The sequence below is a fragment of the Chlorocebus sabaeus genome, chromosome 1 (genome assembly GCF_047675955.1).
Source record: "Chlorocebus sabaeus isolate Y175 chromosome 1, mChlSab1.0.hap1, whole genome shotgun sequence".
Classification (NCBI taxonomy): domain Eukaryota; kingdom Metazoa; phylum Chordata; class Mammalia; order Primates; family Cercopithecidae; genus Chlorocebus; species Chlorocebus sabaeus.
The window spans coordinates 9,827,613-9,850,414 of record NC_132904.1 but is presented as its reverse complement, the minus strand read 5'-3'; the positions used below and the strand labels follow the sequence as shown (position 1 = coordinate 9,850,414).

At 50.6% G+C, this 22,802-nt stretch overlaps 1 long non-coding RNA gene across 1 annotated transcript; it reads left to right on the top strand.

Moving 5' to 3' along the window:
• Positions 1-10,428: 10,428 nt before the first annotated feature.
• Positions 10,429-16,451, top strand: LOC140713284 (uncharacterized). The gene is made up of 3 exons (XR_012095175.1): positions 10,429-10,577; positions 13,049-13,465; positions 15,447-16,451. It is a non-coding gene; the product is annotated as an uncharacterized lncRNA (long non-coding RNA).
• The last annotated feature ends 6,351 nt before the right edge of the window (positions 16,452-22,802 follow it).

The following is a 22,802-nucleotide window of genomic DNA, read 5'->3' as shown; positions in this document are numbered from 1 at the left end:
CCCCCCGACCAGGGTCTGTCTGGACCCCACCCTGCCCCGCCTCCCCATCGTTTCTCTCCCTGTGACTACCCTGTGAGATCATCTCACGTGGACCTTCCCTTCCTGTCCCTGGGAGGCCTGGGGATCTGGCCTGGGACCCAGAGGTGCCCAGGAGAGGCGAACCAGGCAGGCCTTGTGGGAGGTGGGGCCCCAGGGGAGTGGAAAGGGCGGGTATGCGGGCGCCAGCTGTGTCCCATCCTGGTGGTCTGAGAGAACAGGAAGGGGCCCAGGACAAGGCCCTTGGGAGGACAGAAGAAATTCTGAGGCTCTAATTCTGACTCCTGTGTTACCAGCTGTGTGACTTTAGCAAGTCACTTAATACCCGCAGCCTTCCCTATTTGTTGAAAAGAGGAACTAGAGAATTAACAGATGTAAGAGTGTGGTCACTCAGTCACCAGGAATTTATTGAGATTTACTGATCTCTTCCAACACGTAGGGACCCTTCTGAGCACTCGAGGTGGGAATCTCATTGAAGGAGATGAAAGCGTCCCATTTCATCAGATACTCACAAGCACTGAGTATTACCATTTCAAAACCTTTGCTAATTGGGTAGATGCAAAATAGTCTCTCATCTTCAATTTCTTCACCTCTTATTCCATGTAACTCACAGTCACCCTATGAAAGAGGTATCCTTAGCCTCATTTCTTCCTATTAATTAATTAATTAAACTTTTATTTAAAAAAAAATATATTTTTTGAGACGGAGTCTGGCTCTGTTGCCCAAGACTAGAGTGCAGGGGTGTGATCTCAGCTCACTGCAACCTCTGCCTCCTGGGTTCAAGTGATTTACCTGCCTCAGCCTCCCGAGTAGCTGGGATTACAGGCACTCACCACCACAACTGGAAAATTTTGTATTTTTAGTAGAGACGAGGTTTCACCATGTTGGGCAGGCTGGTCTCAAACTGCTGACCTCAGGTGATCCGCCCACCTCGGCCTCCCAAAATGATGGGATTACAGGTGTGAGCCACCATGCTTTGCCTGATTTAGCTTTTAGAGATGGGGTCTTGCTCTGTTGCCCAGGCTGGAATGCAGTGGTGCCATCATAGCTCACTGCAGCCTCAAACTCTTGGGCTCAAGCGATCCTTCTGCTTCAGCCTCTGGAGTAGTACTTAACCTCATTTCATGGGTGAAGAAACGGGTTCAGAGGATGCAGTAACCCAGAGAAGGGAGGATGCTGGGGTGGAAAGAGCAGGGACTTAGAGGAATGAGCCAGCCTTTGTTTGAATCCTGCCTCTTCTCTGTGTGGTCAGGGAGCCTGCCGGTGGGAGATAGATGTGACTGAGCTGCAGGCTGGCCAGGGTGTAAACCGGCAGAGTGGAAGGGGACACGGTGGGCACAGGCAGGGCGGTAGGGAGGCCAGAGACCAGTGCTCAAGGTCTTAGGTCTGGCTCCCTGCTTCTATACCTTGACTTTGGCTGCTGACCAGCCTTGCCTAACATGAAGGCTGGCTCTTCCAGGGCAGCCAGGAGAGCTCACCCTCCTGCACTGGGCTTCTGTTTCCACTCCACTCTTCAAATGTCCTCAGTGAGCAGGCTTGAGCTTCCTGCTCTGATAAAATGTTGGTGCCCCCAAAAGGGTTTGACAGCCCTGTAAACCTCTCGCTCCCTCCAAGTCACTGTTAACTTTTTTTTTTTTTTTTTTTTTTGAGACAGAGTTTTGCTCTGGTTGCGCAGGCTGGAGTGCAATGGCGCGATCTCGGCTCACCGCAACCTCCCCCTCCTGGGTTCAAGCATTTCTGCCTCAGCCTCCCAAGTAGCTGGGATTACAGGCATGCGCCTCCATGCCTGGCTAATTTTGTGTTTTTAGTAGAGATGGGGTTTCTCCATGTTGGTCAGGCTAGTCTCAAACTCCTGACCTTAGGTGATCCGCCCCCCTTGGCCTCCCAAAGTGCTGGGATTACAGTCATGAGACACCGCTCCTGGCTTGCTGTTAACTGTTAATAACTACTGTTAGAACTAAAGTTCTGGCCAGGCACAGTGGCTCATGCCTGTAATCCCAGCACTTTAGGAGGCCGAGGTGGGAGGATCACCTGAGGTCAGGAGTTCCAGACCAGCTTGGCCAATATGGTGAAAGTCTGTCTCTACTAAAAATAAAAAAATTAGCCAGGCATGGTGGTGCATGCATGTAATCCCAGCTACTAGGGAGGCTGAGGATCTCAAAGTTCTAGAGTCACTGTTTGACTCTAAGCAAGTTACTTCTCCCTAAACTACTTTGGGGATGTAAACTAAAATATTCCATATGAATGTAGAGATTGCAAACTGGCCTGTGCCTGGCCTATAGAAACTCATTTTTGGGGTCAGCACTTTTTTTAATTTTTGAGACAGTGTTTTACTCTGTTGTCCACGCTTAAATGTAGTGGTGCAATCTCGGCTCACTAGAGCTTCAACCTTCTGGACCCAAGTGATCCTCCCACCTGAGCCACCCAAGTAGCTGGGATTACAGGCATGCGCCACCATGCCTGGCTAATTTTGTATTTTTGTAGAGATGGGGTTTCGCCAAGTTGTCCAGGCTGGTCTTGAACTCCTGAGCTCAAGTGATCTGCTTCCCAAAATGTTGGGACTACAGGCATTAGCCGCTGTGCCTGGCCTAAAATGAGGAAAAGCATATGGAATCCTAGATGTTAGGCTTCTACTGATGAGCTGGAAGGGCTGGCCCCGGGGCAGTCTTCCCGCATGGTCTAATCAGCTGGAGTAGAATCACGCTGCCACCACAGACAGGGTCTCTGCTTTCCAGGTTGCTGCAGTCCCCACCACTCCCTATTATTACACCAGTTCTGTCCCGCATTTATCCCTCTTTGAGTTTTTGACTCTGATATAAACAGTCTCCTTCCATGGTCACTGCTGCACAACAACCGGCTTTGTGAAATTTCAAAGACGCCCCTTAAATCTTTTATTTTTGGCCAGGCGCAGTGTGGCTCGTGCCTGTAATTCCAGCACTTTGGGAAGCAGAGGCGGGCGAATCACTTGAGGTCAGGAGTTCAAGACCAACCCAGCCATGGCAAAACCCCATCTCTACCTAAAAATACAAAGATTAGCTGGGTGTGGTGGCACAGGCCTGTAATCCGGTCTACTCAGGAGGCTGAGGGAAGGGAATCGCTTGAACCTGGGAGGCGGAGGTTGCAGTGAGCGGAGATGGTGCTACTGCACTCCAGCCTGGGTGACAGAGAGAGACTCCATCTCAAAAAAAAAAAAAAAAAAAAAAATTTTATTTTGCTTTAAAATTAAAATTTAGTTTGTATTTGTATTTGTGAAAAGATGAAAAATTTGACCCAGTGTGGAGGCTCACTCCTATAATCCCAGTACTGTGGGAGGCCAAGGCGGGAGAATCCCTTGAGTCCAGTAGTTCCAGACCAGCCTGGACACCATAGTGAGATGAGAGCTTGCCTCAAAAAAAAAAATGTGTATATATATGATATATATATATTCATAAGATTCAAAATTCAAAGGATCCATAAAAGTACATAGTGAAAAATGTTCTTCCACATGCTGACCCTCAGCCACGAACCTTCTGTTGTTGCCAGAGGGAGCTAATGTGGTATTGTGTAGTTTTCCAGGAATATTTATGTGTAGTCGAACAAATATATAATAATTTGTATGTGGAAGTAACAATTCATATAAATTAAATGTTAATTTTAGGAAAAATCAGTAAATACAAAGGAGATTTCAAAAAAATCACTCATGGCATTACTCTCCATAGATAATCTGTGTTAGTTAATATTTTGATGCATCATTTATTATTATTATTATTATTTTTTTGAGATGGAGTCTTGCGGTGTCACCCAGGCTGGAGTACAGTGGCGGAATCTCAGCTCGCTGCAACCTCCCACTCCCAGGTTTGAGCGATTCTCCTGCCTCAGCTTCCTAGGTAGCTGGGATTACAGGTGCGCAATGTAGCACCAGGCTAATTTTTGTATTATTAGTAGAGACGGGGTTTCACCATGTTGGCCAGGCTGGTCTGGAACTCCTGATCTCAGGTGATCCACCCACGTTGGTCTCCCAAAGTGCCACTTACAAGTGTCAGCCACTTCACCTGGTCTGATACATTCATTTCTAAGTTTTTCTTTCTTTTTTTTCTTTTTGAGGCAGGGTCTCACTCTGTCACCCAGGCAGTAGGGCAGTGACATGATCATAGTTCATTGCAGCTTCAACCCCCGGGGCTGAAGCAATTCTCCCACCTCATTTTTTGATTTTTTTTTTTTGTTTGTTTGTTTTCTTTAGAGATGGGGTCTCACTATGTTGTCCAGGCTGGTCTCGAACTCCTGGACTCAAGTGATCCTCCCACCTCGGACTCCTAGAGTGTCGGGATTACAGGTGTAAGCCACCATGCCTGGCCTAGAATTTTCTTTATTGATACAGATTTTTAGTTGAAATGGCATCAAAATGTAAATAGGTTATTATAGCCTGTCTAAAGTCAAAAATAGATTGTGAATATCTTTCTATGTCAATGACTATATTTTACAATTACTCTTTGTAGCCGTAGAGTGCTTCATTGTATGGGTATGCTATGATTTATTTAGATTGTTTCTATTTTTGGCTATAGCTCCTTGCTATTTTAAACAGTGCTTCAGTGAACATCCTTGTACCTACGTCTTTGCTCACCTGTTCAAATATTTCCTTAGGATACTTTTCCTAGAAGTGGAGTTAATAGGCAAAGGATGTACCCCCGCATGCACATTTTAAAGGTCTTTGATATATGTGATCACACTGCCCTTCAGAAAGATCCTATCATTTTATATGACTTGCAGCAGCACGGGCAAGATCCAGGAAGCACTGTCTCCTTTAAAATGAAACGGCAGGCCTCACCAGCGGAGTGTGTCCTTGCCCTCATTTTTCTTGGCGGAGCTCCTGGAGGCTGATGCGGGAGCGGATGCTCTCCCTTTCCTGCCCTGCAGTCCCCCTGCAGCCCCGCTGGGCCCGTGATGGTGGTGGAGGGTGCTGTGGACCATGAGCAGGGAACGAAGGACAGAAGTTGTGGATCTGACCTTTGTCTCTGTGGGGATGGGCTGGGGCACAGTCTGCATGGGGGAGAGAGTGACTTCAGGGATGTACTGAAGGCCCCCCCCAGGGAGTGGGCGTGCTTGAGGGCAGGAGAGCTGGGCAGCAGCGAAGCTTTGCAGAACCAAGAGCTGAGCCGCCCAGTGGCTTCATACCAGGGCTCTTCCCCTCTCAGCTGTGCAGTCGTGACCAGAGCTACTTGGGCTTCAGTCTCCGTGGCCTCGAATCTCCGTGGCCTCTGGACGTGGCGTGCTGGGATTCCCCCACAAAAGGCAGCTTACCAAAAAGTTATTAGGAGAACCCAGGAAAACTGAGACCAGCTCAGGCTTGCTCAGGAAGGGACCCATGTCCAGGCAAGAGAGGGCGATGCTCTTCCCTCCCTCCCGGTCCCCCTTCCCTGGGCAGCCGGCCTTCCCCTTCCGGCATCAGCGGCCAGGATGGGGGTGGGAGCACACTCTTACGTATGTGAATGTGCGTATGTGAGTAAATACGTGTGTCAGTGTGAGATTGTGTGTGAGAACCTGTGTGTCTGTGTGAGCGTGTGAAGACGTACGAGTGAATGTGGGATGCTAGCGGGCATGTGTGAATGCACGAGTGTGTGGGTGTACGGGAGTGTGTGTACGTGAGCACATGTGAGTGTGAGAATGTGGATGAGTGTGGATGTGTAACTGTGTGAGCACAAGTGTGTGGGTGTGTATGCAGGTGTGTGCTGTGAAGATTGTGTTTGCATATGTAAGTGTGAATGTGTATGAATGTGTGTGAACAAAGCCTGTGTGTGTTTTGTGTGATGGAGTGCATGTGTGAACATGTGTGACAGTGTGTGGACATCTAAGTGTGAGTGAGCAAAGCCTATGTTGAGTGTGATTGTGTGTGAGCATGTGACAGTGTGTGAGTATATGAGTGTGTGTGTGAATGTGTGAGTGTGCATAAGAATGTGTCAGTGTGTGTCTGTGTGTCAGTGTGTGTGTCAGTGTATGTGTGTCAATGTGTTGAGTGTGTGTATGAGTGTGTTAGTGTGTGTCAGTGTGTGTCTGTGTGTCAGTGTGTGTGTCAGTGTATGTGTGTCAATGTGTTGAGTGTGTGTATGAGTGTGTTAGTGTGTGTCAGTGTGTGTCTGTGTGTCAGTGTGTGTGTCAGTGTATGTGTGTCAATGTGTTGAGTGTGTGTATGAGTGTGTTAGTGTGTGTCAGTGTGTGTCTGTGTGTCAGTGTGTGTGTCAGTGTATGTGTGTCAATGTGTTGAGTGTGTGTATGAGTGTGTTAGTGTGTGTCTGTGTGTCAGTGTGTGTGTCAGTGTATGTGTGTCAATGTGTTGAGTGTGTGTATGAGTGTGTTAGTGTGTGTCAGTGTGTGTGTCAGTGTGTGAATGCACATGTGTGAATGTGTGTGTGTGGGTGTGAGTGTGTGTGAGTGTGTTGCTCTCTGAGGGAAGCGCACAGCACCATGGTAGAAGCTCTGAAGTAAACACTTCGTTCTTCCAGTTGATTCCCCTCCACGGAGACCCTGTTCCCTATGGGGCTGTATTGTAGCTGGCGGATGTGGCACTCAGACCCCGCCAGGAAGCCCTGACTCTCCGCACTGGATGGGGCCGGCCCGGAGGCTGCAGAGGGGAGCCGGGGGCAGGCACGGGCGGCCACTGACCCCACTGACCGTGGAGTGATGTGCTGGTGATGCTGTGGGCATGTGGGGGCTGTCAGGGGAGCGGTAACAGAACCAGGGCCAGGTGGGAACTCGTCTCCAGGAATCTTGCTTCGCCTGTGAATGTGGAAAGAAGGGCTGTGGGGAGGAGCACCGCAGGACCAGGCTGGGGGGACTGGAGCTGGGAGGTAACCCTGAGGCTGGCTTGCGACCTCATCTCCAGGGCAGTCGCGGCCTGGGATGTGTGTGGGGAGTCCCTGGCCTGCTTGGAAAGGGAAGCCCTCCCTCCCCAAAGCTGAGCCTTCCCAGGAGGGGCGCTCGGCTCTGCTGTGGGGAAGACCCTGCCCTCCACAGCTGCCCTCAGATGTCACCGAGGGAGGGTATCCCTTATAACTGTTGTGTAACGTGTATGAAGCTCAGGGCACCGATTCAGGTGTGCAAGAAAAATCACTTTTTTTTTTTTTTTTTTTGAGACGGAGTCTTACTCTGTTGCCCAGGCTGGAGTGCAATGGCACGATCTCAGCTCACTGCAACCTCCGCCTCCTGGGTTCAAGCGATCCTCCTGCCTCAACCTCTCAAGTAGCTGGAATTACAAGTGTGCACCACCACATGCAACTAATTTTTGTATTTTTAGTAGAGACGGGGTTTCACTATGTTGGCCAGGCTGGTCTCAAACTCCTGACCTTAAGTGATCTGCCCGCTTTGGCCTCCCAAAGTGCTGGGATTACAGGTGTGAGCCACCCGCTCCCACCACTTGTTTTTAACCACTCAGCAGTGTTTCTGACATCAAGACCTTGGCTGAACTGGCAGAGAAGAAGAGGCTTTCAACCTTCCTGGGGAATCTCCTGCCCTGCTCAGGGCCCTGTCACAGCAGCAGAGACCTCTGAGGGACCAGAGCAGCAAGTAGGGGTCGGGGGGGCCCCCATCATGGGTGCACACAGGAACTTCTGACACGTCTACACCCCAACCTTCGAAGCCCGCAAGATCCTTCCATGGCACGCTTGGGGCAGGAGACCCTGGGGAAGCCATTAGTGGACCCCTGTTGAGAGGCCCCAGCATAGTTCCTCTATGGGGCCTAGGCTTTCTCTTGGCAGTCTCCTGTGAGTAGAGGCAGGAATCTCTGCTCTCAGGATGCCCAAGCCTGGCTCTCTTTTTTCTCCAAGACAAAGGATTTTGGAGTTTTGGAGGACAAAAGTTAAGAAGACCCATAGGTGGTTTTTTTTTTTTTTTTTTTTTTTTTTTTTTTTTTTTTTTTGAGACCGTGTCTCTGTCACCAGGCTAGAGTGCAATGGTGCAATCTCGGCTTACTGAGACCTCCGCCTCCCGGGTTCAAGCAATTCCCCTGCCTCAGCCTCCCGAGTAGCTGGGACTACAGGCACACACCACCACGCCCAGCTAACTTTTTGTATTTTAGTAGAGACGGGGTTTCACCATGTTGGCCAGGATGGTCTCGATCTCCTGACCTCGTGATCCGCTTGCCTCAGCCTCCCAAAGTGCTGGGTTGACAGGTGTGACCCAGAACCCATAGGTGTTTTTACCTAACACCTGCCTCCCCTAAGGCAAGTGCTACCTGTTTGAATGGGCAGTGGTTTAAGGAAAAGGGGGAAATAGAGAAAAAACAAACAAATGAAAAACAGATGAAGAGCTTAAAGAACGATCAGGCATGTATGCATGCATGAGCATCACTAATGTGGGAGTGGTTGTAGATTCCTCCCCATCCATCCTTCTTCCTCCTCCAGAGATAAGGATTGTTATTAGAGAGGGGACCGGTCTTTGTCTCAGGGCAGAGAGGCGTGGTAGGTCCCTCCTGCTGCAGTCCAGTGGGGCAAAGGGAGCCAGGGGCTCTCGCATGCAGGCTCTAGGGACTTCGCCTGAGGCTCCCAGGCTTACCTTGGGAGCATTACCATCCTAGGGAGATGGGGGTGAAGGAGAGTGTGGGGATATTATGGAAGTGATGTATATCACGGCTGGCCATGTCATTGGCCAGACTTATCACCTACCCCCCTCACCTCTCTCCCTCAATGCAGAGGAGGCGAAGAAAGGGATGGATGTTGGCAGATTGTCCATTCTTCTCCTTGCCGTGATCATCACATCAAATCACCATCGTGTCTTCTCTGGACACCACTATTCCCTATGAACGATCTCCTAAGCATCTCCCACCCCTCCTCCATACGGTCCTCCATATAGAAGCCAGGGGAGTTAAAACAATGAGAGCAACACCTATCTAATCATTCAACTTCTGTAGGATAAAGCCCACGCCTCCTTCCATGACCCATGCAGCCTGGCCCCTGTTACCTCTCCGGTCCCCTTTCTCACCATCTCCTGCCATGGGCTCGGCTCTGGCCAAATCAAACCTCTTCCAGGTCCTCAAATGCATTGTGCTCATTCTTTGCACGTGCCGTTCCCTCTGTGGTGCACGCTTTCCCCTTCTCTTGGCCAGGCTGATGCCAGGTCATCCGTCAATGCTTGAACGGCCTTGTTTCGCAGAGCAGCCCCTCCTGACCTCTCCACTAGCCTACAAGCCCCGACTCTGTGTGCCCTTAGTAGGCAGCAGTTCCCTTCAAAGCAGCCATCCCTCTGTGTTGCTGTCATTGTCTTTTCTTCTTTTGGAGACAGGGTCTTACTCTGTCGCCCAGGCGAGAGTGCAGTGGCATGATCTCAGCTCACGGCAACCTCTCGGGTTCAAGGGATTCTCCTGCCTCAGCCTCCCAGCTAGCTGGGACTACAGGTGTCCACCACCACGCCCGGCTAATTTTTGTATTTTTAGTAGAAATGGGGTTTCACTGTGTTGGCCAGGCTGGTCTCGAACTCCTGACCTCAGGTGATCCACCTGCTTAGTGCTCCCAAAGTGCTGGGATTACAGGCATAAGCCACCACACCCGGCCTGCTGTCATTGTTTAATTATCACTCTCTCCGTCTGTGTTATGAGCATGGTGGGGAGGGACAAGACTGTCCACATCATTCACCATTGTGTCCTTGGTGCCACATCATACCTGGCACATGGTAGGTCTCAGGTGATGTTTGTTGAGTGAACAAATGAATATACTTGTAGATTCAGCCATTCCCTAGCAACCCCAGTTAAGCCCCCTGCCTGGGGTCAACCCGGGCCATCAGTGCTCTCCTCTCCCCATCTAGGTGCTCTGTGTGGGCTGGCTAGGTGAGCAGGGCCCATTTCCCAGGCTGCCCCACACATCCTGTGTTTCTCTGGATGCTCCCTGTGTCACAACAGCTCTGCCACCTGCAGGCTGTGTGGCCTTGGACAACGCACACTCCCTCTCTGAGCCAGTTGACTCTTAGACTCAGTTCTGCAGAACCCTGGTGCTCTGAGGAGGTCTCCATGAGCAGGGCAAGGGGAGGCAGGATGGCTGGATAGTCCCTCCCCTTTAACCAGAGTGGCTTTGCTTTGATCTGTTTCTTATGCTGGGGTCAAATGTAAGATTCTGTTACATTTGACAGATTCTGTTACATTGAAAAGGGCTCTACTGCAAAAAGTAGTGAATATATCTCTAAGCTAGAAGATGAAGCGGGTCTCAAAGCTTAGCCTCAGGAGCTTCCCTCACGGAGTGTGAAGCCCATCTCCATCAATTCTTAGCTAGGTGACCGTGGGCAAATGACCGGCCCTCTCTGTGCCTTCGTAACCTTATCCATGAAACGGGGCAATAACGTTGGCGGCCTCGTGGCTTTGCAAAGATAAGGCCAAGTGATGCACACCAAGCACTTGGAACACCTCCTAGGCAGAGGGCAGGAGGGCCCCTGGGATGGGTGGGGCATGGAGGTTGCTGCCATCCAAGCCAGGCCGACTCAGGCTGGCTCCCACAGGACGGCGCGTACGTGCAGGTGTGCGGTGGTCTTTTGGCACATTTTCATGGAAAGAAGGCTTTCCTTTCAGATTCCTGAAAACCTCAGAGGTAAGGACTTTTCAGCAGGGAAGGCAAGGATGGCAGTTTCCATAAGTGCACCTCACACGGATGCTGGCATCTGACAGCTTCCCCCATAGCACTGGACCGAAGGTGGGCGGGTCCTGGGCCGGTTCTGAGTTTGCTCTGGGAGGTTTGAAGACAGCAGTCACCCAGCCGGGGCCTCTGTGACTCCTCCCTCCTGCCTGCTCCCCACGGTGCCCCCACTCTTTCTGATTCTCCCTGGGGTCTGGGAGACAGTGGGGCACTCTGGGATGCCTGAAACTGCAGGTTGAGAGGCAAGCAGGGAGTGGGGTCCTCTGGGAGGAGCCTCAGGCAGGTTTCTGGGCCCCCTGTAACTGGCTGAATCAGAATTTCAGGGAGTGGGGTCTGGGAATCTGCTTTTATAAAAGCTTCCCAGGGTCATGTGCAGTGACTCATTCCTATAATCCCAGTACTTTGGGAGGCTGAGGCAGGAGGATTGCTTGAGGCCAGGAGTTCAAAGTTACAGTGTGCTATGATTGTACCACTGCACTTCAGCCTGGGTGGCAGAGCAAGACTCTGTCTCAAACAACAACAACAACAACAACAAAAAAACAACATTCCATGGTGTATATTCAAGATATGGAGCCACAGACCTCATGAACCTCCTGAACTTTCCTAATGGGGAGACCGAGGCACAGAGGGGAAGGGACTTAGCCAGAGCCACAGGGCTGCCAACTGGCAAAACGAATTCCTGTGATGCCCAGCCGAGGCTTTCTGCCTCCCTGGGCCACGCTTTCTGTAATGTGGAATTTTCCATAGGGACACAGATCCAATTTTATGCTAGGAGCTCTCAAAAACCAGTATCCTCTGCCAAAATTCCCTGCCATCACCCACTGTAGTGGAAAGCTGGTATTCTACAGAGTAAGGGGTATCTGCTATGTCCCCTACTCCCACCATGCCATACCCAGGTCCTCGGAGCCTCTCTGTGTTATTTTTCCTGCCCAGCGGGGGCCAACAGGTGTCTGGCAGGGCCTGCTCACCAACAGATGTCTCTGTAGACCTGTCACAAGGCAGGCTGCTGAGAGCGTGTTGGACACAGAGGGGAGGTGGGGAGAAGCTGCCTGGGAGCCAGTGAGGCCAGGCGGGCACTGACTGCTTAGCGGGGGCAGGCGTTTCTCCACCGAGAGCTGCAGATGCCAAACAGACTCTACAGCTCCGAGCTCTCCAATCCGCCTCAGCGGGGCCTTCCGTGCCCTGTATCTCCCCTGGCTGGGGCTTGGAAGCTCAGCCCGGAAGGTTCTTCTTGCCCAAGTGAGTCAAGTCCAGAGAAAGTGTCTGTGGTTGCCTGTGGAAAGAGGAAGCACTTTCTGGCTATTTCCTTTAATAATAACAAGAGTAGCGATGATGTTGAGCCCATTTACTGAGACTCATGATATGACAGGCCCTGTGCCACACAGGTAGAAGGTCACACATAGGATCCCTGCTGCCACTGTTAGATACCTAAGAGTCATGGCTAATGTTATTATTGAATCCTTCCCTGTGCCAGGAGCCACGTACCGGGCCCAGCACTGTCTACAATTTTCTTTCACGAACAGGTTCTACATTATCATCATCTGCAATTATTTCCATTTTGTGGATAAAGAAAATGAGGCTTACAGAGTGAAAGTAAATTGTCCAAGGTCACACAAGGCATCCACAGGCGTTGGCCCTAGAGCCCAGGCCTCCCTGCTTCAGAACTAAGCCCTTAACCACAGTGGTTAAGCGGTTATGCTGCCTCTCAAGGTTATCTCCTGCCTGAGAAACATTTCTTTCTAGCAGATGTGTGGTGCTTCGCTTTCCTCTGCTACCCGTTTTAGCTCTCTTTGCCCCAAGGATCTGGTTCTCACTCCGACTCTGCAGAGCCTGGAGCTCCACAGACACCAGCCCCGGGCTCCCTTTGCTGGAAGTGGCATGGCAGCTCCATTTGCTGGCTTTGTGAAATAAATCATGTCAGTTATGTGACAGCGCGGTATCCCTCATCATAGCCTAGCTCTCCGTTCTGATCCACAACTTGATATCTCAATGTGAAGACTGCGGTCTGGAATGACAAGATTCCAGAATACAGCCATGAGTCACTTAGCCATGGGGACACATTCTGAGAAATGCATCGTTAGGTGATTTCGTCATTGTGTGACCATCAGAGTGCACTTACACAAATCTGGATGGGTAGCCCACGACGCAGCTAGGCTAAATGGTACAGCTGATCGCTCCTACGCCACAAACCTGTGTGGCAGGAAATGCTGAGTAGCGGAGGCAATTGGAATACAATGGTATTTGTGTATCTAAACATATCTAATCATAGAAAAGGTGGCACATTGCACTATGATGCTATGATGGCTATGACATCACTAGATGATAAAATTTTTTCAGCTCCCTTTAATCTTTTATTTTTGTTATTTTTCTCTTCTTTTCTTTTCTTTCTTCTTCTTCTTCTTCTTCTTCTTTTTTTTTTTTTTAAGAATACAGACAGGCTCTTGCTATGTTGCCCAGGCTGGAGTCAAGCTCCTAGCTTCAAGCAATCCTCCTGCCTCAGCCTCCCAAGTCTCAACCATGTTAGCCAGGCTGATATCAAACTCCTGGCCTGAAGAGATCTGGCCACCTCAGCTTCCCAAAGTGCCGGGATTATAGGCGTGAGCCACCATAGCCAGCCTCCATTATAATCCTATGGGACCACCACGGAATATATGGTCCCTCATTGTCCAAAACATCATCATGCAGCCCATGAAATTAAACTGTTTCAAGGAGAAAAAGCAAAGAACACAAATGAAGGACGGAAGAGGAGGAACTAATTGTGTGAACACTCAAGAGATGAAGACTCTGAGGTCCCAGTAGACCACCAGCTGTCAGCAGTGGAATATGATAGCAGATTTGTTAAGGTAAGCACCACAAAACAGTGCTGCATCTTAGGTGTAGAATGGGCTGAGAACACCTGGTACTTTGCCTCCTCTTTTTTGGTGTCATAATCACTGTTGTATTATTCGCCACAAGAATCCAGGTGAGAAATTAGTTTGGGGCCCTATCCTCTTAGTTTTATTCAGCTCTCTAGAAAGTATTGCTTGCCAGGTGCAGTGGCTCATGCCTGTAATACTGGTATTTTGGGAGACCAAGATGGGCGGATCACTTGAGGCCAGGAGTTCGATATCAGCCTGGCTAACATGTGTAATCTTGTCTCTACCAAAAATACAAAAATTAGCCAGGCACAGTGGTGCATGCCTGTTATCTCAGCTACTCTAGAGGCTGAGGCAGGAGAATCACTTGAACTTGGGAGGTGGAGGTTGCAGTGAGCCAAGATCGTGCCACTGCACTCCAGCCTGGGCGGCAGAGCGAGACTCTGTCTCCAAAAAAAAAAAAAAAAAAAAGAAAAAGGTATGGCTGAGGCTGGTATTTTCCATACTCCTGTCTTCCTTAGCTTCCTTAGCAACATAAAAGCTATAAAGCTATAGTGTTGGGTGTGTCAATGGGCTTTTTATAACACCACATTTCCTAACCTTTCAGAAATAGGCCTATAAGATGCTAGCAAAGGTTATTGAGGATGGTTTCTGGGAAAGCTCTCCAAAGGAGGCTGACTAAGCTGAGAAGCATGTCCTTTCCCCTTGCCCCTTTCTACTCTCTGCTGCCTGAAATGTGGATGTGATGTCTGGAGCTGCAGTAGCCATTTTGGGATCATGAGGTAGCCCCAAGGTTGGGAGCCTCATGTTAATGACGGCAGAGAGCAGGATAGAATAAGCCTGGGTCACTGGTGGCTGTGGAGCTGCTGTATCAACCCTGGGCTGGTTACCTCCAGACTTCTTTTAACATGAGAGCAAAATTTAACCTCTCCCTTACTATAGCTACTGTTATTTTGGTTCTCTGTAGCTTGTAGCAGATGCAATTCTTAACCGATAGCAAAGCATTTGAGCACACCCAATGCCTCACTTCCCACCTCTATTCATGAATAAAGGGAATTTTGACATGGATATAGCAGGGTGTCCCTGAGGCATCTGTACTGGGAACAGAGCCTGCTCTTTGTGGGCCTGGAGGCCTTGTGTTGACTCAGTCCTGTTTGCAGGAACAGACAAGCACGCTGGTTTTATCTCTCAGAACTGGAGGAGAAAGAAGTCGTTTGGTGGAGAGGTGCCCTGGGAGAGGAAGGGGCAGCAAGAATGGTGGAGGTGGATGCTGTGAAGCGATGGCTGGGCTGGGGCCTGGGGATCTGTTTCTGGGAGTGGTAGCCAACCTCTGGGCTCAGGCGGTGTCCCTTCTGGCCTGGGTGACAAACAACAGTGCAGCTATGGGACAGCACAAAGCCGTGTGTTTCTGCCCCAACCCTAGCCTAACCTTGACTCTCTAGGACTGGCAGCCTGGGAACACTGGAGGCCAGCAGAAGCAGCGGATGCAGAGAGGATGGGGCCAGGTGGAAGCCAGGTGTGAGCTAGGACCTGAGCACGTGGGAGATAGTCAACATGTTCTGGAATCCCCAGGGGTGGCAGGTGCTGAGGTGGGCTGTGCTCTGTGGGTGTGCAGCCGGGCACTAAGAATCTTGGTAATTTAGCTGGATACCTTGATTTTGCCCCTGGGTAGCTGAGCTGGATATGCAAGTTGCAGAGGGAGGTGGAAGCTGATGGACTTAATGAACATCGTAAATCCCGCGGCACTCCCAGCATCGTGCCTCCCTATTGCCTGGTGGAGACTTATCTCTTGGGAAAGCTGGTTTCAGCAACTGCTCCATAAACATCCTTGAAGTTCATGGCCCTCTTTGCTGTCTTGAAGCTCACGCTGCACTTTCTCAGTCTGTTCCATGTTTGCTGATTGAATCAGCAATTCAGCCAGTTGGACTAAAAGGCATATACAAATTTTTTTTTTTTTTTTTTTTTTAAGCCGAAACCTCTTCAGTTGAAGCAGTTCTGCTTGACCTACCATTTGCCAAAGGAGATGTTCTCAGAAACATGTTGTTGCCAATGCTCAGAATAAAGATCTGAAAGCACGTAGCAAGGATCAGAAGCCTCATGGCCAACATCTCTGCATTTACAAAGCATGCTTTCTCCTGTGAGTTTGGTGGGGAGAGATTTTGACCCTCATTCTGTGGATGGAGAAGGTACGGGAAGGTCTTGCTTGTGATGATGAGGCCAGTCATTGGTGGAGACTCCAGGTGTCTTTTAATGTCATCTCACCACCCCTTAAACTGTTAGCATCAAGGGAAGATGGGCTCATTATTAGCCCAAATATTGGTTTACATAGAATAAAAGTGGTAGCTGATATTTGAGCATGGACTCTCAGCCTGGCCCAGGACCAAGTGGCTTTGATCTGTGATTTTGCCTTGTGTGTGTAGCTTACCCAGCTCCTGTTCCTCCCACTTGTGCTTTCTGGTCCCTCCAAGCTTGCTTTAGGTCAGTTGCTGGAATGCATGGGATGCTGGGGTAGATGCTCACCCATTTCTGCTGGTCACAGATGAGGAAGCACCGAGCCCTAATGGTGACTGGCAGCCAGCCTGTCACCCCCAGGGGACTGTACCTCAGGGTCCAGCTGAGGGTATGGATGACAGAGGAGAGAGGAAAGAAGTCAAGTCCTGAGGGCACAGCTGAGCTGCTGGATCGAAGCAACCCTGAAGTCCACCCTACTGCTGGACTCTCCTTTAGCCAGGCTGCATCTCCCTTTATCATTTTGTTTCTTGACACCGTCCAGAGCCAAGAAAGAGAATCTTCACGTCCAAGGGTCAGCATGCAGTTCATAGAGGGGCTGGAAATTATGGCTGTGTCTGTGCTACTTCCTCCCATCTTCAGGTGCCGTGAGTGAATCAGGAAAAGGCATTGGTACTGTATTAGTCCATTCTCATACTGCCAATAAAGACATATCCAAGACTGCGCAATTTACAAAGAAAAGAGGTTTAATTGACTCACAGTTCCCAGAGCTGGGGAGGCCTCAGGAAACTTAAAATCATGGGAGAAGGGAAAGCAAACACATCCTTCTTCACAGGGCAGCAGGAGAGAAAAGAAAGAGCAAAGATGGAAAGCCCCTTATAAAACCATCAGATCTCATGAGAACTCACTCACTATCACGAGAACAGCATGGGGGTAACCACCCCCATGATTCAATTACCTCCCACCAGGTCCCTCCCACTACACGTGGGGATTATGGAAACTACAGTTCGAGATGAGATTTGGGTGGGGACACAGCCAAACCATTTCAGGGACTAGGGATACATAGTCATGGGAGTCATCAGCTCAGTTCAATGGTGTGTCAATTAAGGAAGTGTTCTGCCGCAGGAAACCACTCCATCTGGGTGATATGTGTAACCGGCAGAGGAAGTGGGCTCAGCGATGGGGAGCTTCTAAGGAAGTCCGGCCTGGCTGTGGGGTGGGATGTGGACACTGGCCCAGCAGAGAGGCCCAAGGCCCCAGCAAAGGGGGCATGCAGGTAGCTGACGGCCCGGAGCAGGGCTGTGCTCCTTCCACCACACACCACCATTCTTCAGGTGCGGTGACAAGGCAGGGGAAGGAGCTGGGATCTCTTGGGACTTCCAAGGGGCTGAGGTTGTTCATTTACCAACCTTCAGTGCTTACTACCGAGGGTTGTCCTGTGGCCCGCAGGAGGTAGGGCAAGAATGAGAGTGGACTTGGGGCCGGGTGTGGTGGCTCACACCTGTAATCCCAGCACTTTGGGAGGCCAAGGCAGGTGGATGACTTGAGGTCAGGAGTTCGAGACCAGCCTGGCCAACAGGGTGAAACCCCATCGTTACTAAAAGAATACAAAGATTAGCTGGGTGTGGTGGCCCATGCCTATAGTCCCAGCTACTTGGGAAGCTGAGGCAGGAAAATCACATGAACCCATGGGTGGAGGTTGTGGTGAGCTGAGATTGCACCACTGCACTGCAGCCTGGGTGGCAGGGCAAGACTCTGTCTCAAAAAAAAAAAAAAAAAAAAAAGAGAGTGGACTTGGACCAGAGGTGGGTGAAGATCAGTAGCCCCCCCATGGAGCCTGGGGCTCTGTGCCACGGTGGCTTCTCCGTGGATAAGGCGGCAGGTGCCAAAGGGAGGGACTCCCAGGGAGGAGGCAGTGGCTTGGCCAATTCACACTCCAAGTCTGTATTTTGGCTCATCAGGCCCAGAAGTTCCCTGGCACCCCTTTCCCCGGAGGGAGGCGTGTGCTGTGTGTGCAGAGCCCCACGACGGGAGGACAGGCTGGCTCCCCACTGCCCCCAGCAGAGGGTGGGAGTGAGACTTAAGAGATGGGACTTCAGTTTCTCAGTGGAAGGTAGTGGGGTGCTGCCCACAGCAGCATTTGCAAGCTATGTTCCTTGGAGCTCAAGGAGGTTGTAAGGTTATGATAGATGCTCAGCAAAAGGGTGTCATCAGCCGTGTACTGTGCTGCCTCTTGGAAAGTCATCAAGGACTTCAGCGCATTAAATGCTCTGGGGAGCCCTGCATCGCGATGTGTGTTTAATTCAGGGCTCCCCATGGCACACCCAGGAACACCTGTAGAGTACTGGGGTTCCCTGGAATGTAGTTTGGAAACTGTTCTGGATCTGGCTTGCTCTGAACCTGGACATTATCTTGGGAACAGGTCAGGCTTGTCATGGGAGGTGGTTTATGAACAGAAAGTTGCCTCATTAATTTGCAGGGAGGTCATCTTCCCTTGCACCCATCATCCCGGGTCACTCAGTTCTGGGCAGGCCCCTTGCTTTCTCCCCAGAAGCCAGGGAGCTCGGAGCTCAGCCTGTTCTTTTTTTTTTCTTTTTTTTTTTGAGATGGAGTCTCGTTCTATTGCCCAGGCTCTGGAGAGTACAGTGGCGTGATCTCTCCTCTGCAAACTCCGCCTCCCAGGTTCAAGTGATTCTCCTGCCTCAGGCTCGGCTCCCAAATAGCTGGGATTATAGGCACCCGCTACCACGCCCAGCTAATTTTTGTATTTTTAGTAGAGACGGAGTTTCACCATGTTTCCAGGCTGGTCTTGAACTCCCGACCTCAGGTGATCCACCTGCCTCGTGCTGGGATTACAGGCGTGAGCTACCGCGCCCAGCCACTCAGCCTGTCCTTCCGAAGCAGTTGCTGCAGCTTTGCCTCTTAGGGTTTCTTTGTAGGAGGGAGAATGGTCCCAGGACTCGCTCCTCTGTGTGACTCTTGCAGGTCACTGCATGCTGGGAAGGGAATGAGGGTCCTGATCTCAGGCAGATCTAGGACATTCCATTCCCAGGCTGGTTCCTGATTTCCCTTCTGGGGTTGTTCCCTAGGCCTCTGCAGTGTGGGGCCCTGTTGGGGCTGGGGAAGCTCAATCTCTGCAGTGGACTTTGGATCAGTCCTTTCCTGGTTCTATTTCTGTTTCCAAAGAGTCAGGCATTCATTCACAATGAGAACTTTCTCTATGTGTAAGGCTGGAGCTGGGCCCAGGGATAGAGGAGTGGACAAGATGAAGCTTGGTCCCTGCCCTCAGTGGGTGCTCGTGTGGTGTGGGGACAAAGATCTTAGCTGATGAGGCTGCGAGGGAAGTGGTTCCAGGGAGCACATGAGATGGGGGCACATAACCTTATCCTTGGGGGCTGGAAGGGATTCTGGAGGTACCAGGAAGGCTGGAGAACCACAGAAACAGGGTGCAGCTCCCAGAACCCGAGGCAAAGTCAGGCCACAGGAGCGATCGGCCGCTGCCACCATTGAACACGGGGTGCCATGCCTGGCCCCACTGCAGCCTCTGGCTCTGTGCTCCAGAAGCCACCTACTGTCCCTGAAGTTGGACACTGCGGCCAGAATGGACGGACTTGACACTGTCCCTAATTCTTTTTTTTTTTTTTTTTTTTTTGAAACAGAGTCTCACTCTGTTGCCCAGGCTGGAGTGCAGTGGCCTGATCTCAGCTCACTGCAACCTCCACCTCCCGGGTTCAAGTCATTCTCCTGCCTCAGCCTCCTGAGTAGTTGGGATTACAGACATGCGCCATCATGCCTGGCTAATTTTTGTATTTTTAGTAGAGACAGGGTTTCACCATGTTGGTCTGGTTCGTCTCGAACTCCTGACCTCAGGTGATCCACCTGCCTTGGCCACGCAAAGTGCTGGGATTATAGGCATGAGTCTCCGCATCCAGCCTCTCTCTCTTTTTTAGAGACAGGGTCTTGCTCTGTTGCCCAGGCTGGAGTGCAGTGACACAGTCTTGGTTCACTGCAACCTCTGCCTCCAGGGTTCAAGTGATTCTTTTGCCTTGGCCTCCTGAGTAGTTGTGCCCGGCTGTGCCCAGCCAGGATAAATTTTTATTTAAGTCCTTTGCACACTTTCTTTCTGTTTTTTTTTTTTTTTTTTTTTTTGGTGGAGCTTCGCTCTTTAGCCCAGGCTGGAGTGAAGTGGCACGATCTCGACTCGCTGCAACCTCTGCCCCCCAGGTTCAGGAGATTCTCCTTCCCTCGCCTCCCAAGTAATTGGGATTACAGGTGCCTGCCACCATGCCCAGCTAATGTTTTTGTATTTTTAGTAGAGACAGGGTTTTGCTGTATTGGCCAGGCTGGTCTCGAACTGCTGACCTCAGGTGATCCTCTCGCCTCAGCCTCCCAAAGTGTTAGGATTACAGGCATGAACTACCATGCCTAGTCCCCTTTGAACACTTTCTAAGTTCTGGATTTTTGTGTTGTCGTTGAGTGCAGGAGTTATTTCTATATTCTGGATATTAGTCTCTTACCAGATACATGATTTGCAAATATTTCTTCCCATTCTGTAGGTTACCTTGGGCTATATTTTTAAATTGTTGAATTCTTTGTAACTTTTGTTGTTGTTGTTGTCATTTTTAAAAGAGACTGGGTCTAGCTGTGTCACCTAGGAGGGAGTGCAGTGAAGCAATCAGCTCACTGCAGCCTTGAACTCAGGGCTCAGGAGTTCCTCAGCCTCAGCCTCCTGAGTAGCTAGGACTGCAGGTGCATGACACTATGCCCAGCTATTTTTTTTTTAAATTAAATCTTTTATTTTTATTTTTTGTAGAGATGAGGATCTTGCTATGTCGCCCAGGCTAGTGTCAAAGTCCTGGCCTCAAGTGATCCTCTTGCCTCAGCCTCCAAGATGTTGGGATTACAGATGTGTGCCACCGCACCTGGCCCTTGTCAGTTTTTGTAAGATGACAACACAGCATGTCAATAACCACAGCGGCCGGTGATCTTGTATCTTTCTTGCCAACAGAGGCCTGGTTTCGTGTGGGGAGGCAGCATGCCCAACCCGGGTCCTGACAATAGGATTTCCATCTGATACTCACCTTCCCAGTCTCTGTTGCAACTGGGGGTGGCTGTGTGATGTGGTTCTAGCCAAAGAGATATGAAGAGCTGTGAGGAGGAGGGGGTGCTTCTGGGAAACACTTTCCTTCTTGATGAGAGGAACACTCCTTTCTTCCCAATAAAAGGCCAATAAAAGTGGACGTGGCTCCTGGATAACATCTCTGAACTATTTCCCCAAACCCAGAATGGCCCGTACCCATGCTGCCGCCTCTTATTGCTTCAGCCTCCGGTATGTGGATTTTCCGTTCATTGCATCCAGAGACATTCCTAACGGCTACAGCTGTGTGACACCCTAGGAAGAAAATTCATTTCCTATTCCATTTCCTGTCTCAAATTAGGTCAAACAACACTGTGTAATATAACTCTCAGTGGGGTTTGAACATTGAGAACCACATCAAAACCTGCAACATAAGACAGCTGCAATGTAAATAGGGGCCCCCATGATTAAAGTCCAAAAATGCAATACCCTTCTCCTTCTAAGGCAAAGCCCAGATGAATTCAAGTCAAGACCCCTTCCTCTGCAGTGTCTTATCATGCTCGGCCTTAGCTGGGGGGCCCCACTTGGCTGCAATCTGGCTTCCCTTGGTGGTAGTTGCAGCCTGGATGGCTCTTCTCCACTTTTGGAGTGAATTCGATACAGTCCTGGAGTGCAGTGGCATGATCTCGGCTCACTGCAACCTCTGTCTCCAGTGTTCAAGCAATTCCCGTGCCTCAGTCTCCCGAATAGCCAGGACTACAGGCATGCACCAACACACCCGGCTAATGTTTTTATTTTTAGTAGAGACGAGGTTTCACCATGTTGGCCAGGCTGATCTCGAACTCCTGACCTCAAATCAAGTGATCTGCCCACCTTGGCCTCCCAAAGTGCTGAGATTGGCATGAACCACTGTGCCCGGCCACAGTCTATGTTTCTAACCTGCACTGACTTTTCCAAAGAGCCAGTCTCTGGTACATATGAGATGTTCCTATCACACTCCACACCCACAAAGTATAAACATCAGACAGACAAAAGCAGCACCTCCATCATCACAGCAGCAAACCCAGCAACGCATGGTCCAGAGTCCAGCCCAGAGCCCACTGTGGTGGGCAGCCACAGGCCTAGAGGAGCTGGCTTAGCTGGAGCAAGGATGCAGGCAGAACGCACCAGCAACAAGAGGAATGGTGTTGCACTTCACCAGGAGACGAGAGTCCATGACCCAGGAATTGAAACTCCACTGGGGGAAATTGCCCAATAAGAGGCAAACTGTGTCCCCTGCCGCCCGTATCTACCCAGGCTCACAGCTTCCTCTGAGAGCAGCGGGGGGACAGTTTTCTTCTTGGGTCACTTAACGTTTGCAGTGAAGTCACTCCCGTAGCCCTTACCTAGGGCTCCCCGCCCCTCCCCCACCTTGTGCTCATCCTGCTTATTCAAAGGCTCTTAATTTTGGTGAGTTTCCCACTCCTCCAGCAGGCCCTTTTCAGAGCTGCATCCTTGATTCTCCGCAGTTCCGGCGGTGTCCTGCTCTGCCCTCTAAGCTTCTCCCTCTCAGCGAGATCTGCAGGGGGCTTTCAGCTCTGGGCTGTGAAGTCTCAGCAGTTGCTCAGGAATTCCCGGGGCCTAAGCATCCCCCTCTAAGGGGCCTCAGACCCGAGGTGTCTCCGCTGCAGAGTCACCGTGGAATATTCCTGATCCAAAGCAGCTGCGAGTGCCTGGGACGCCTGTGCCCCAGAGGGCCGGGGCAGCAGTGTGTCTTTTCCCAGGGGCTTTTGAATTTCCTAGGACTTATTTTTAGAGCGGCAATAGACGCCCTCCTTTCTGCCACTCTGTCTCTGCAGCAGTGGGTCAGGGTTCCGGCGTTTATTTCCATCCATGATTCGTCCCCAACTGAGGTTCCCAACCGCAGCAGCTCATTGGAATCGCAAGTCTACCGATGCTCAGACCCCACTCCAGGGATCCTGATGAATTGATCTGGGGTGAGAGCAGCGGAGGGGCCTGCATCAGCATCTTAAAATTCCC